Here is a 15,257-nt window from a genome sequence, read left to right as displayed (position 1 = left end):
GTTCAGGTCCGGCGACGTAGATTATTTCGTTTTGCAGTAGTAAATCTTCAATAGAGTTTTTCACTTGGTGGTACGGAATTTTTCCTTCGTCCCACTCTAGTCCATGATAATATTTACATAGCCATTCATTCGACCGTTTACTTTTTTCGTCTAGTAGTTTCCACGGATACGGAGGTCGGAAGCTGCGGGTTCGAGTCCGACCGTCGTGAGTGACGCCAATTTCCTTGAGCACGAATCCGTTTTGGCTCTGGAAACCTTGCAGGTTGCAGTACATCTTGTGGCTAGCAATGCTCGGTCGTAACTAAATTATTATCGAAAACGAAACAGTATTTATGTCAGAATTTTCACAAGTTTGTCTCGACAATTGTACGATGCAAGCCGATCGTGAAGTATCAGACAAAAAGCATAGGTGTTTGGCGGAATATTTCCGCTAGTTGTTATCTCGATCCTACAGTCGATGATGTTTGAATTTATACGATCATCCTGTTTGGAAACGTCAAACACCATTAACGGTGCCTTGTTCTTGAAACTGTCGGGACTCAGTATCGGTGACTGTATCCGCCCGTAGTAAGCTTGCTGAAACTTGGCATACATTTGATATGCTAGAAGAAATCTTCCACTTTCAAAATCCATGTTCATGTCAACGTACGGATAACTTTCGCTGTTTAAAAATATTTTTACATTACGTATTTGACAGTTATCGAATACGGAGCGACTTACTCCTGCATTGAGCTGTCTTCCGGTCTGAAGCCCAACGATGATGTATCTTGGTTTTTCCGTAGCGAAGCTGGACTTTACTATCCAATTGATACGCTGACTATGAGGCAAGCCAGGATAAGTTTCCAGGCTCCAAGATCGGAATGGCACATCGAAGTTCTTGCCATTTTCTATGTTCTTCAACATCTTGACTCGTTCAACGGTGCTCACTTGGATGTGGGGCAGCATCCACTCGATAGACTGTAGTGTTAGCGAGACATCTTGAGGGTTTTCTGCAGCGGCGACAATTGCATTAATGTGCGTGTTGGCTAGAAGCAGTACGAGCTCTTGTTTCGAATTAATGATTATATGCTTGTAGTCCTCGGCGAATCCAAGAAGCATGGACAGAGGAACACAAACTTCGAACTTCCCTTCGGCATAAACCGGAAGCTTATATTCATCCTCGAGAGCCCAACCGGCCATCTTTGCAGCAGACAGTTAATTTGGCGTGAGCGAAAGGTGCAGCTGTTATGCCTACAATTCTCGTATGGTCTACCTCGACGCCATTGAGTACATAAGTAATGCGCTCGATTAGGTGAAGAATACCATTGCAGGATATTGATGTCGTTGTCGGGTGCGTACCATCCGCTTTTGTAAGTGTGCCTCTTATATGTAGAAATGACTGTGAGGGTAAAGTACAAATATCTTGGTGCTGTACAGCAATGCGTACTTCCGATGGTAGTGCGTACGGTCCGAGCAGGAAAGGCTGGTACTCGTGTAATACCATTTTCGTAATGCTGTCTTCAAAAATGACCGGATCTTCCACGTTGAGGATTTCGTCTTCCATATTTATTCGGCACTTGTCCATTACTAAGGAGATACGTCTGGTAGAGAACTGTTCTTAATCACGGCAATACAATTTCTTTTATAACTGTTCGGTGTTACGAACTTTATGCCCATCGCTTCAAGTGCAGACGTAATGTAATTTCTTCGTCTTGCAAATTCACCAATCGTTCTCGCTGGTCAACGATTCTGACGACGACTTCGTGTGCGCACTTCACGACGACTGGAACGTAAATGATATTTGCGGTACTTCTACCAGTTTATATCCTGGCGGGACCATTGGCGAAAACTCGTGCAGCATGTTGCTTAGTCTTCCGTTTAGATACGTTCCACTTGCCAAATTACAGTTTATTCTTATGACATTCACAGGCAAAATGTTTACTGCGCGCGTAGATTCGTACGTTCTTCCCGTATCATAAACCTTTGATTCGAATCCGAGCATCGTACCTATGGTGCCAGGTTTCGTAAAGTCGACATTTTCACTACATGTTATAATGCTTTTTTGAGTGTTTGGATTTCCAACCAATTGAAAGTCTACATCCTGTGGTAACATATACCTGATGTAAATTGCAATGTCGTCAATTTCGTAAGAGCCAACAGGTAACCGTATTTCATGAGCGGTCCCATCGCTTTTCAGGAAGCAGATCTTGCAATTTTCTTCGTCAATGTTCGGTATGGCATTATACGTTTGAAAATCTACGAGTCCGATACACCATTCTCCGTCTAAATCCAGAGGCGGGAAATGAACCGCCCGTAGCTCAGATGCGTGACCTGTCATGGTAAGTGTTATCGACATGACTAATAAATTATCGTCACTGCACAACGTTTAAGTAGCAATTTTTATTTGTCAGCTAATTTTTGTTTGTTAAAAAGCGAAGACACAAGTGTCCGCAATTTGTTTGATTAGGCCTCTGTTCCGTTTCGTAATTGTAAAACATCGTAGTGGACCGGCCCAGGTACTGTCGCAGTTCTGGCGGAGGCCGTAAATTTCCAAAACTATCGTAGTACTCGGCCATTTTTCCAGACTTTATGTACGCCACCCAGTGCGTGCCGCGACCCGCCGACGTGTCTAAATTAATTGTGGCGCGCTCACGTGTGTTTGGCTTGCTGGGCAAAGTGTCTCGCATAAACACGCCACGGAAGTTTGGTATTTTAAGTTTGCGTGCGTACTTTATTAAATATACATTGGTGAGCGGACGTTTTGGCAAAGAACTTAGGATTTTCTCTTTACTCGTTTCTTTTTCATGCCTCGGCCTGTCTTGTGCGGCCGTAAGTAGAGTCCTGCGCCGTTTTTTTTACCGATGGCAATGGCTTCCATGCTGGCATTGTGTCGCTGTGCTTCTTTTAACTGCTTGTGCTCATTCTTCGAAGTGTTGACTGCCCGCACTATACCGCTCGTTGCACCGATGAGGCCGCCGAGAGCACCCAATGCAGGCAAAAGCAAAGGAAGAAATCCTCCTATAATCTTCTTGTCGAGAGTCTGTAATTTTTGCTTGGCTTTTTGCACGCCTGCACCGATCTTGTGTTAGGTCTTGCGTGAGTTAGTCTTTGACTTGATGTAGCTGGTTCGACGAGCACCCAGTCCTAATTTCGTCTTTGCCTTCATGATTTTGGAAACGCCCCACGCTGCGATTTTCTCTCCTAGTCCCGCGTTCGACGATTTGCTTATTTCCTCGGCTTCCTGTGCCAATATCTCGTCGGCCCGGTGCCTGGATTCCAGATCCTTGCTTAATGAATATGCGATATCGTGCTGCTTGCACTTTTCGTCCAGAGAATTAATGCCCACGTCACCGTGAGCTAACCTTTTCGATAGTTTCGTGCCGGGGCCGCAGAATCTGTAGCCGGGAATGTGTAGCCCGAATGGTAGGTTGTTTATCAGCGAGTTCACGAGTCCCGCGCCGATGTGTTTTTTGTTCTTACCTCTTCGAGACATTACATGCAACTGACCTAAAATCAATAAATACGATTGCTCTTATAAGATTTTCGTCAGTACAATGCAGGTCGTCAAGCAAGACATTTGTTTGCCAGTGTGCATTACGCAAGACGATGTATTTAGTGCGCGTGAATCACGACATGGCGTATTATTACCGTCCACCGTACGTTGCATCATAGCAGGACCGTCCAATTGTGGCAAGACGTGCGTTTTACTGAGTTTACTGGAGGAGCCAAACGGTCTTCGGTTCGAGACCGTTTACTTGTATTCCAAGTCGTTGCAACAGCCAAAGTACCAGCGCTTGGCCGCTGTTCTACGATCTGTGGATGGTCTGGAGTATTTTCCGTTTAGCGATAATACCGATGTGGTGTCTACCGACGAAGCAAAAGCCAATTCCGTGTTTGTTTTCGACGATGTAATGTGCGAGAAACAAGGCATAATACAAGAGTACTTTTCCATGGGCAGACACGCCAAGGTAGACTGCGTATACCTGTGTCAGACGTACAGTCGTATTCCAAAACATCTCCTACGAAACAACGCGAATGTCATAGTTTTGTTTCGCATGGACGAACTTAATTTACGCCACGCTTATGATGATCATGTAAACACCGACATGACATTCCAGGAATTCAAAGACATGTGCTCCTTGTGTTGGAAAGAAGAACATGGATTCCTAGTCATAGTCAAAGACTGGCCTCTATATAAGGGCAGGTACAGACGAGGTTTCGATCAGTTTATTGCCAAACATGAGTCATAGCATTTCTAAATTCGGTCGTAGCAGTCGAGACTTACGTACTGCTCTCAAGTCTCATGACGGCGATATCCGCAAATACATTTCGCTACTGGCTCAAAAAGTAGACAGTGTGAAAAAGGAATTACTAGAGTATCTCGTTGCCATCGACCAGCGTGTGGAAGCCTCGGATTCTCGCATTCGCGACATGATCGAAGTATCGAATGCACAAAGACGGGACGATCTGAGGACTTTTCAAAGTAGTCTGAAAGCATCACTATCTCACTTGTCGACAAATTCAGATTCAGCCAAACACAAGAAAGAAGTTTCTGCGAACGAATAAAAAAGTATAAAAGGAGGTCTTGCAATAAGTTTTCAGCCAGTACAATGTCGGACCTGGCCAGTGACCTTCATCGAGCTATACAGTCTGTTCGTGAAAAATATCTACTTGCTAGACGAACCAGACTTGCACGTGAGATGGCAAATGAGGAGATATTTAAACCAATCACTAGTCGTCTCGACGAACTTAAAAACAAGGAAGAACCGGCCATCATTGTGAAGACAGAAGTTGAAGATGAAATGACAAGTGTAAAGAAGAGAAAGTATGAACCAGATCGAGAAGAGGACTTAACAAGTACAGAGTCCATGCACAAGAAAAAAATACCGAAAAAGGGACATCAAGTTAATGCAATGGTCCGACCATACCTGATATCGTTTACGAGCCGGAATAATGACACGACCTACGGAGTGTACAGAAAACATAATAAATGGTTCCTCGGTGCTAAAGAAATAGACTTTCTACCAGGAAACATCGTGCGCGTAGCAGAGTTCAAAACGCGCGGGACTCCGGGTCTGTACGAATTGCGGTTTCGCAGGGAACCTAAAGGATATTCTCACAACGACTTACAAGAGTACAAAAAACTGCTAGAGCTAACCAATGCACATTTTCGCGATAACGATCCAGATAGTGGTGTATATAAAGATGTAGATCATGAAAAAATGGACATTCTCGCTAATCTCTTCAGTGAACTAACAATACACGGAGAAGGTTTAAAAAAGCTAGAAAGTGGTCAGACATTTGACTATGTATATTGGGACGACCCTAATGAATTAGTTGATCGCCTTAGAATTCTACATGCTTCGCTTAGTGTAGGAAACTATTCGCACATCAACGAAATAGTCTCCATACTTGAAGAACTGAAGGAAGCCGGCTACATACAATGAGTCGAACCGGAATCGCTCGCGAACTTCATGCTCCTGCTAGACGGAAATACCTTCGTCGCAAAGTCATAGTTCGTGGAATTGACGATTTATTCCAGGCGGACCTTGTTGAGATGATACCGTATTCCCGATTGAATAAAGGTTTCAAGTACATGTTGACAGTCATCGATGTTTATAGCAAGTTCGCTTGGGCGAGACCTGTCAAATCAAAGACTGCAACTGACGTAGCCAAGGCCATGAACAATATTTTGCGTGATGGACGTGTACCGTCGCACCTGCAAACGGACCTCGGGAAAGAATTCTACAATGCAACCTTCAAGGCTTTGATGAAGAAGTATGGCATCAAACACTACTCTACATTTAGTAACGTCAAGGCCTCCGTTGTCGAAAGGTTTAACAGAACTTTGCGTTCCAAGATGTGGCGACAGTTCACGGCTAACGGAAATTACAAGTGGCTTGACATCTTGCCGAAACTAATAAGCGAGTATAATTCCACGGTGCATTCTACCACGAAAATGAAGCCAAAGGACGTAACGGACAATCGCCTGCTTCAAACAGTGTTTTCCAACACGAAGAAGAAAGATCCACGAAAGCGTAAAGCTAACGTCGGTGACATTGTGCGAATCTCCAAGCAGAAAGGTATCTTCGAGAAAGGTTTCACTGCGAACTGGAGTCCCGAACTTTTCCGTGTGACACATGTTCGTGAATCAGAGCCTAGGACCTACTACCTCGAAGATTTGGACCATAAACCTATCCATGGCGGATTCTATGCCGAAGAGATTCAGCCTACGTTGTATCCCGATACGTACTTGGTTGAGAAGATTATAAAACGAAGAAATGGACTGTCCTACGTCAAGTGGTGGGGCTTTCCACCTCGCTTTAATTCGTGGGTGGCTGATGCGGAAATCGAGAAATCCACAAAACTTTAGTAATTTGTCAGTGTTTTTTTGTACTTGTAGTAGTGTAGTATGTATGTAATAAAAGTTTTTTTAAAGAACTTGCGGTGTTTTTATTTTCTCAGACCTGTCACTTTAGTGGTACTTTTTTAAAATATTAAAGTTGGTTTTTTATCGGCCAGGGATCGAACCAAGAACCTTAGTCGATCTATTCAATCAGTATATTTATTGTCAATTTATTTAATGAATTTTGAACTTTTTCCCGCATCTCTAGCATAAAAATTACGAATTTCCAATATGGTGGTCTTGATGTCTGATAGGATGATGGCCGTAGAGGATTTAGAGACTCTTTACGAATGTTGATCATGGTTTATTGAAATTATTATTTTTTTCATAAAATTAAACATTATTGCATCGATCGGGTATCGAACCAAGGGCAGGAGCGGATCGAATCAATATGTAAATTAATGAGTGGTTTATTTAATGAATTTTGGAACTTTTCCCGAATTTCTAGCTAAATAATTGCGGATTTTAAAGATGGCGATCGTAACGGAAATTGCAACGGTTACGACTTAATACAAGATGGCGGTTCTGTCTCGAACAGGAATTGCTATTATTACTTTAAATTTAAAAAAATTCAAGTCCGAATATGCATGTTATTTTTTTATATACCTTATTTAATTCTCAGTCTGGTAAATGTCTCGATAGCCGAGCGGTTAAAGGCGTATGTTTTCCAACCTAGCGATCAGAGCTTCGCTGGTTCGAATCACAGCGCTTCCAATGTATTTTGCATGAAAAATTAATTTGATATGTCGATAAGGACCATAATAGCTCTGGTAGGTAATGAAACATCGACCTTATGTGATGAGAAAGAGTGACGCTGGCGCTATCTAGGAACAAACAGCAGAAACAAAGACGACGGTAATCAAGATGGCGGCCTCCAGTGGAACAGAAAAAATCAATATGATGACAGAGACGAAAATTTCATCATCATGAGTGGGGCGCTCGATTTAAAGATGGCGGATTTTCAATTGGCGACCGTGATCTACTTGTCCCGTTACGCTGTGTCCCGTTACGCAGTGTCCCGTTACACTTATTGTACATGGCGGATCCAAAATGGCGGATCCAAGATGGCGGATTCAAAATGGCCGTCGGGGTCAAGGTCAAGGTCAAAGGTCAAGGTCACGACCATCCAAGATGGCCGCCGTGACGTCACAATCCAAGATGGCGGACACCGACACCACCACCACCGCCTGGCGCCTGTTTCCGGAGCCCCCAAACTATACTACTCACTGAAAAATCCGCGGATTTATCCTTTAGGAATTAATATAAATATATATATATCTTAATATATATAAATCTTGTGTCCTGATGTTTGTTTCTAGTGAACTCTTCACCAAGTCCACCGATTTCGATGAAAATTGGCATTTACGTGTAATTTTTTCCATCTTGAGAGATAGGATAGATTTTATTTCGATTAATAGTCTTAATAATTTTTAATTTATAATAAACTGATTATCAATGTTGATTGGTGTTTAAGCCCAGGAAACAGTGGGTACTTCGTCTCCATGACAACGTTGCGTGTATTGCTGTATTACGTTTTTGTCAAAATTAGTTCATTTTAATTTATATTTCATATATTATATCTGTAAATAAGAGATTTGGTCTCATTTTTTCCCCCATTAATACAACCGACGGAAGCCGGGTCGGGCAGCTAGTATAGGCACATATATTTAAACTGGACGGCAAGTAGTCTAATTAATGGCTCTTATTGTTTTGGGATGGCTTTGATATAGTTCATACTTTTGAATTGTGGTAAAATATTGGCTCAGTGTCGTCCAAGATGTGAGGAACTCTGATCCAGATGCGAATCCATTCTCTGCCAAGACAGACTCAAAGCAAGTTTCCTTTCAAGCAGGGAAAACTTTTCATTAGTTCAAGGCCTGTCGTCAGGAAGGAGCTTTTTTTTTCGTTCGAATCGTCTAGATGTGTTAAAGAACCCGCGCATGGGTGCTGGGTTCTGTCTCGGTGTGCAGTACTTGCACTCTGTGGCGCATTCAACACTACTCATAGCTAGTTGCTCCTTAGGAACCGTAACAAGTTTATCAAATTGTGCACTGTCTTTTGAAGCCCAACAATGTCAATGGCTTAGAGTTCTGTACTCTAACATTAATTTTTGACTATGGGGTTACTTCGTGATCCCAAATTTCGTTCCAAATTACATTCCACGCTCTTCTTACGACTCTGAACTTATGTCAGCTGTTTATTTCTCGAGCAGGGAGTTGACTTGCGACAGTGAACGCAGTCCACGCGCAGTTGCCCAGTTGTGGACACTGCACACTGTGGAAGCCAGCTCTCTAGCAACACAAGCGCTCTCCCATAGTCTCTAAGCGAGAAACAAGCTGTGAGAAGCCATAGCTCGAGTCACATGCAAACAATTGAATTCCAGCTGAAAGAACGTCTCTATTAAAACAGAGTATATTGAATCCAAGTTTGATGTGACGTTAAATTCATGAAATTACTGAGCAACTTTGATACATACGAGACACTTTTTACAAGAGTAACGAGATCAGATCTGGACTAATGTTACATAAAGTACTGACGGGTGGTGTAAGCAGAGCATACAAAATCAAATAAGGAAAATAAATTAAATTATTAATAATTTATATACCGTTTTATGTAAAACAGAAATAAAGTGTGTATTTACATTACTTGCAGATATTTCCTGACATACTTATTGGATGAAAAAAATGTTAGAGCTTGGGGAAACTGAGACGATTTATAGTCGGATATGTTGTACTACTAAAATATTGAAGAATGTAATAAAAAAACTTGCTTCAGTAATATTGATTTTCGATGACCAGTAACCATTTGTTGTGATACGTCATGTGCAGCTTTTGAATTAAAAACTTTATATTGGGTACTAATGATACGTTTAGAGTGCAGCCAAGGTATTCACAAATAGTGCAATCAAGGTTGAACACGTACTTCACGTAGGTACATGATTACAATGACTTGAAGATTGATATGCAGTAGATAGTTGTAATCCTGCAGTAAATGCAGTACAGAGTACAGACGGATGCCAAACCTTCATATTTTAAATATTTTATTTTATTATAATGAAGGAACGCGAGACATTAGAGCAGAGAGAGTGAAGCAATAAATATGTACACCACCCCTGAGCACACATGCATTGAAACCTGCCACTCACACGCAAGACTATAACAGATAATAGGCCAGGGCAGGGTGAAAGAACAGGTTGTTTAAAAACTCATTCAGGCCCATGTATAGCAGGTGGACACTGCTGGCTGCTCGCCAGAAATCAGGTCATCGCCAGACATGATCTGACGCAGTTATGTCATTGACTTGTCCGCAAGTGTCGCTAGTTTGGCCAGGCCTTAAAAACTGCGAGTCAATTATGTGATAGTGGAAGCTAACTGTTTAAAATATCCGAATTTCGTAACCAAAATATTATGTTATTAATTTCCAGCTAAATTTTATGTCATTTTCCATTTTTTCAGATGTAATTCAGTCTATTTGTTATTTCTTTTATAGTAAACGAATTGTATTGTTTGCCTTACTTGTTTAAAAATTCTCAGTACAAAAGGTTTTACCCTGAGTAAGCACTGCAGGTGATAAAACTCAAACCAGTCAGAATGGCTAAGCTAGTTAGTGACTTCTGAGGGCATCAAGTAACTAAGAATTAAGTCTCGCTGATATCACATACGTGAGTCACAGTGAAATTGTATAGAGCAACTGTTTAAACGCTAGCCATTACTGTATCTTATTGTAGTTGGTTTAAGCTTCCGTTAAAATTTTTTTAACATACGTTGTGCCAAATGAACCTTTTAAATATTAGGACTAATATTTTAACATATTATTTTATATTCTAAATATGCAAATGTTAGAACAAATCAAAATAAAGAAGACCACAGAAACATGATTGTGATTCAGTAAATCTTGCGGCACCCAAAGGAATTGAGTTTCATTGTTTACCATGAAACGTTTCGTGATGAAACGTTATATTAACAACCGGCGTTGCAGCTGATAAATTGATAATCAACAACGTCCTCTCATTAGAAAAATTTGGCGTTAGGCGATTTTTTGTTTCTAATTGTACATGGTATAATGGACGCAAGTGTAAATAATACTGCCCGGGGTTAAGTTCACTACACCAGATCTCTTGGAAAAATTTTAATTAGTTGCGTTATTATTTTTGCTAAAATATATTTTTTATTTTTGGAATAGGTATTATTCATTATTAATGTTCAGGCTGTAAGTTAAACAGACGATGTAATTGTCGTAAACGTACGGTTGAGAATTCAAAGCATTCCATGGCCGAGGGACAGCATGTGACTATAGTAATAATTGTTCACTGTGCACAACACCTAAATATAATATCCTGAGTGACATAGACAGTATTATAACAATCCCAAGTATATTTAGTTAAACTTCACCTATATCAAGGCTGTAACCTTTTTTTCGCTAAGGCAACGAAACGTTGCGAGCGCATGTGATGCTTTCTAGTGGCATCATACAGTACCGTAATTGTAATTACAGTTTGCCTTGACATATAGTGATAATTAAGTGCATGCCTCGACTGAAAAATTGTTTTCCTAGGGCAGTTTCATCTGTTTATGTAAGCTTATTTTTTGTTTGAAAAAAAAAATTGATTCAATTTGAAATATAAAATAATAAATATCACACTCGACCCACAAAAAATTAAAAAGAGCGCGTGTAACTCAATACATGTCATAGAAGTGAAAATTCTTTGGCAATTAAAACCTCGTCTCGTAAGTATATCATAAGGGGTTAAACGGTAGAGAGTGAGAGAGTGAGAGACAGAGAGAGAGAGAGAGAAAGGAGAGAAAGAGAGAGAAGGAAACCATTTTATAAATAAAAATGTATTAAAAAATTATTACTCACATCAAAATAAATGCTTAGGATATCAATAATTATTATTGATCCATCAATATTAATAATTAACAATAAATATTACTGTTGGAATAATCACACCTATTAAATTAAGATTTTCAGGACCTCAACTATAGCTTGAAAACAATTCTAACTACAATTTATACATGTTTTATAAAGTAAATAAACTACGATAAATTTTATTTCAAACCATTTTTATAATATTTTTTAGTATTACTCAGAAAAACCATCTATTCAATTTAATAAGATATACAGCACAGAGTTGTTGGCTTTCTTTTTTTTTCTCAAGTACCTATTTTAAGAATTCAAACTTTTTGTATTTATAAAAAATAATTAAAATAGAAATAAATTAATATACATGAATTAACAATATTAAAAATAACAGCTCAAAATATCAACAAATATTTGATCAATCAATATTGATTAATTCAAAATAAATATTACTCATTGTTGAATTACTCACAATATAAAGACAAATTGTAACAAAAAAATCAAAACTAGGATTGATTATTATAAATTAATTTTTAATTTAATTTTATATTATGTATAGATAGGCTAGATGTGATAAAAGATTATAATGACTGATTTTGTAGTTCTTTAAAATATCACCAGGGATGTCAGGGAACGTTAAAGATCGGTTCGAGAAATTTCCAGAACGTCTCAGCGGTAGGCTGACCGAGACCGAACCAAAAATTGCTTTACGATGAAATCCTTGGATCTGATGGATTTATACTCAGTAGACAAGGGAAAAAAAATGGTGCGTGGGTGGTCAAGCATTAAAAAATAAGAAATTTTGTAAGGTCCAAAAAAAATTGAAACATCTGTACAAGTGTACGAGCACTCAAGTGTACATGTGAATGTGTGCAACTATCCGAGTGAGCCAGTACGTGATTGAGAAAGTATGCAAATGCGCAAGTTCGTAAGTACGCGAGCATCTAAGCATCACTTATTGAGCTACAGAACAACATAATCTGCCAATAATCTAAATAGACATATACAATGCATTCATAGGAATTGATAATGTTCTGCAGTCGAATGAATAAACAATGAGTAACATGTCCACCGCAGCGCAACGCGAAAACTGAACGGCACAGACATACCTCATGGTAAATACTTACATTATAATAACCATATTGCAACAACGTGTGCCTCACTGCAGTTGTATTACCTCCCTGAAAAATCTGAAGTGTAACACTTAAATACATCTGGACGGTGAGAGATAGTCCATGAAGAGCAGTCCACTACTAGTGTGGCTAACTGCAGTTATAAATTATTCATCCTGAACAATCTGAAGTGTAACACTTATGTACATCTGTAGGGTGAGAAGCTCGCTTTCTTATATAGTTATGCAGTTAGTGTTGTAAAAAGCAAGTACCATAAAAGGAGGTTAATAAACAAGTTAAACTGTGATTGCGACCTGAGATGACATGATTTTTGGTGAATAAATACTATATATATATATTTGGTGACTTATTAAAGTTGAAACTTTACCAACTGAAGATGTAATGGTGATTATTTGACGGACATTTTCATTACGACCTATATGTTTGTCGACGTGCGGAGGAAGAGCAGTTCTTGATTACTCCATCTGACAAAGCCCTCGGAAATACCTTACTTGTTTAAAATTATACTTATATTTATTTAGTTACATTTCGAGCTCAACAATTTTTACTATGCACATTATGGACGGTAGTATGCGACTAAATTATAATGCCAAATGTACTTTTCTATTGTATAAATTATATTATTCATTTTCTTTGGAAATTGCTGTAAAGGGTAATGAAACAAGGTAGTTGTGTCACTAGGACACTTAGGTATACGTAATTAGCTTAATGGATAATTGTGTTTTTGAATTGTTTTTAACAAAGAAATCTAAAGGGAAAGTTTGTGAAAATGGCTTACGTATGAAATAAATAGTTTTTGGGTTTATTTACTTAGTTGTTTATCATGACTTAGCCATCTTGTTAAATATCATTTTAGTACAAGTAAATTTCCATCTATAGTTCACCGATAGTGGGAATTAAAATTATGGTTTAAATATTTTAGTGTCTTTTTGGAAGTGGTCTCTTTTTGAAAAAAAAAAAAAAAAACATCCCTGCTCGGTGGCATAGTTTTTGGGGTCTGTGGCGCTTATGCGTAAGGACACGGGGCCGCAATAGAGAGTATGGCATGGCGTAACAGAACTCATAGTTGAACGTGACACTAATTTTATTTAATAACTTGGCTTATTTTAACAATCAGGTATCATGCATTGTGTTCTGTTACACAGTAGACTAGATCTTAAAGACTAAGCGAATGTAGTGTAGGGGCCGTGGGCTTCAATAACAAAACAAAGTTAAACACCTTTCATCCCTCCCTTACACAAAATAGGCAAACTACATGAAGATTGAGATCGTTATAAACCAGACTAAGAAAATCTTAACAAAATGTTAATTAGTTTTCTGTTGGCAGAAGTGCTACCTGAACAGCTACGTCTTCTCAGTGTTCGACTTCTCCCACGCCAAAGTTTGAAAGCACTCTTCTTTTGTTTTTGGACTGGTTTCCTGAGAAACACCCAAGAGTGACAACGTGTCATTTCCAAAAGGTTTCAATGTTTGAGAGGTGTAATCGAAATTATACATACGACACAGCACAAGTAGTACTCTGCGCTAATTATTGCATTGTGACAATTCGCTGTGGGAACAGAAATGAAAGTACAAAGATTAATGAAAAGGAAGGTAGAGAAAAAGTAGAAACACAAGTGTTTACGAGAGTGAAACTAATTTCACTTCTTCAAATTTATTTTGATAAATGGTGCACTTAATTAAAGGTAAAAAATCTAAATTTATATGTAGGTAGTTATAGGTGTGCAAAGATAGGTTCAATATTGTAATCAAAAAAATATAATAATTTATATATTTATTTATTCAACAATATTTACACGTATTTTTCACTATCTTGACAATAGTCTACCTGTGAAAATAAAAAAATGCTTTATTAATAAATAGCATATTATTTTCCTGTAAATAATATAATAGTATTGTTTTAATAGTCAAATATTCAGCTGGTCTTTTCTTACCCAAGGGCTGTTTCTGCTAATACATGTTCAACTAAAACATGTCAGCATGTTTTATGATTAGAACTATTCACTTTCTGACCAGCAATTTGTCGCTGTGACGTTGCGTACTTAAATACCAAAATCAGCTAATATTGTTGAATTTTCATGTTTGGACTGGAAAAAAAAAATGGGAAAAAAAAACCAAGTGAAACACATAACATGTCAAAATTCTTTACTATTTCTAAGTAGTTGTGTGAATATATAATTTTGAGGAGGTTTCCCCTCCCCTTTGCTCCTGACGGAGCTTCCAAAGGGTAGGCGTGTACTAAGTGGGAAGCCTTCATTTCACAGACGAGAGAGCCACACCCGTAGTTCCCCGAAGTTCATGCTCGCTTTTTTTTTTTTCCGTTCTATCTCATTGTATATATAAATCGGTGTGGAATTAAATTTTTCTGTCGATTAGGATAGGTTAGCTACATTATAAATACTTTAAAACATTGTGGATGGTTGGTTATATTAAGTAAGTAGCCTATAGCTACATTAAAAGTACTGTAAAATCATTTTATGGTTGCTTAGCAAATAACTTTTTAATATGTAGCTATCCAGGGCTAGGAAACCGTTTACATGATTTCACAGTATCTTTAATGTAGCTATCCTAACCAAATCAACCGTCCACAATGTTTTAAAGTATTTATAATGTAGCTAAGCTAACCTTTTACAATGAACAAAAAAAAAACCGAAGATGCACGATCGGGAGTTTGGCTCTCTGGTCTGTGAAAAGAAGGCTTCCCGTTCTAAGTGAGCAGTGCGTTGAGCTCAGACAGAGATGTGAGAGTGACTGTCCAGGGCAGCCACGCTCGCGGACCTGGAAGACTGCAGTGAGCGAGCTTCAGCCCCGCGCCGCTCCCGAGGAGCGCGCCACCAGCGGGGCTGTTGCGTCCAGGAAGTTGGCAACCGTGCGCCACT

General features: G+C 39.0%; 1 protein-coding gene across 2 annotated transcripts in view; it reads right to left on the bottom strand.

The window, feature by feature from the left end:
- Positions 1-15,257, bottom strand: part of LOC134537841 (uncharacterized) — an 87,730-nt gene that overhangs the window by 37,424 nt on the left and 35,049 nt on the right. The window contains exon 2 of one of the 2 annotated variants that reach the window (XR_010076056.1): positions 13,715-13,797. The exons of the other annotated variant lie outside the window; for it this stretch is intronic. The gene's annotated coding sequence lies outside the window, so the exon portion shown is untranslated. The remainder of the gene's footprint in view (positions 1-13,714; positions 13,798-15,257) is intronic. 2 annotated transcript variants of the gene reach the window in all.

This window comes from Bacillus rossius, chromosome 12 (assembly GCF_032445375.1).
Source record: "Bacillus rossius redtenbacheri isolate Brsri chromosome 12, Brsri_v3, whole genome shotgun sequence".
NCBI classification, from domain to species: Eukaryota; Metazoa; Arthropoda; class Insecta; order Phasmatodea; family Bacillidae; genus Bacillus; species Bacillus rossius.
Note: the sequence above shows the minus strand (reverse complement) of the source record. Positions and strands in the feature narration are given on the sequence as shown.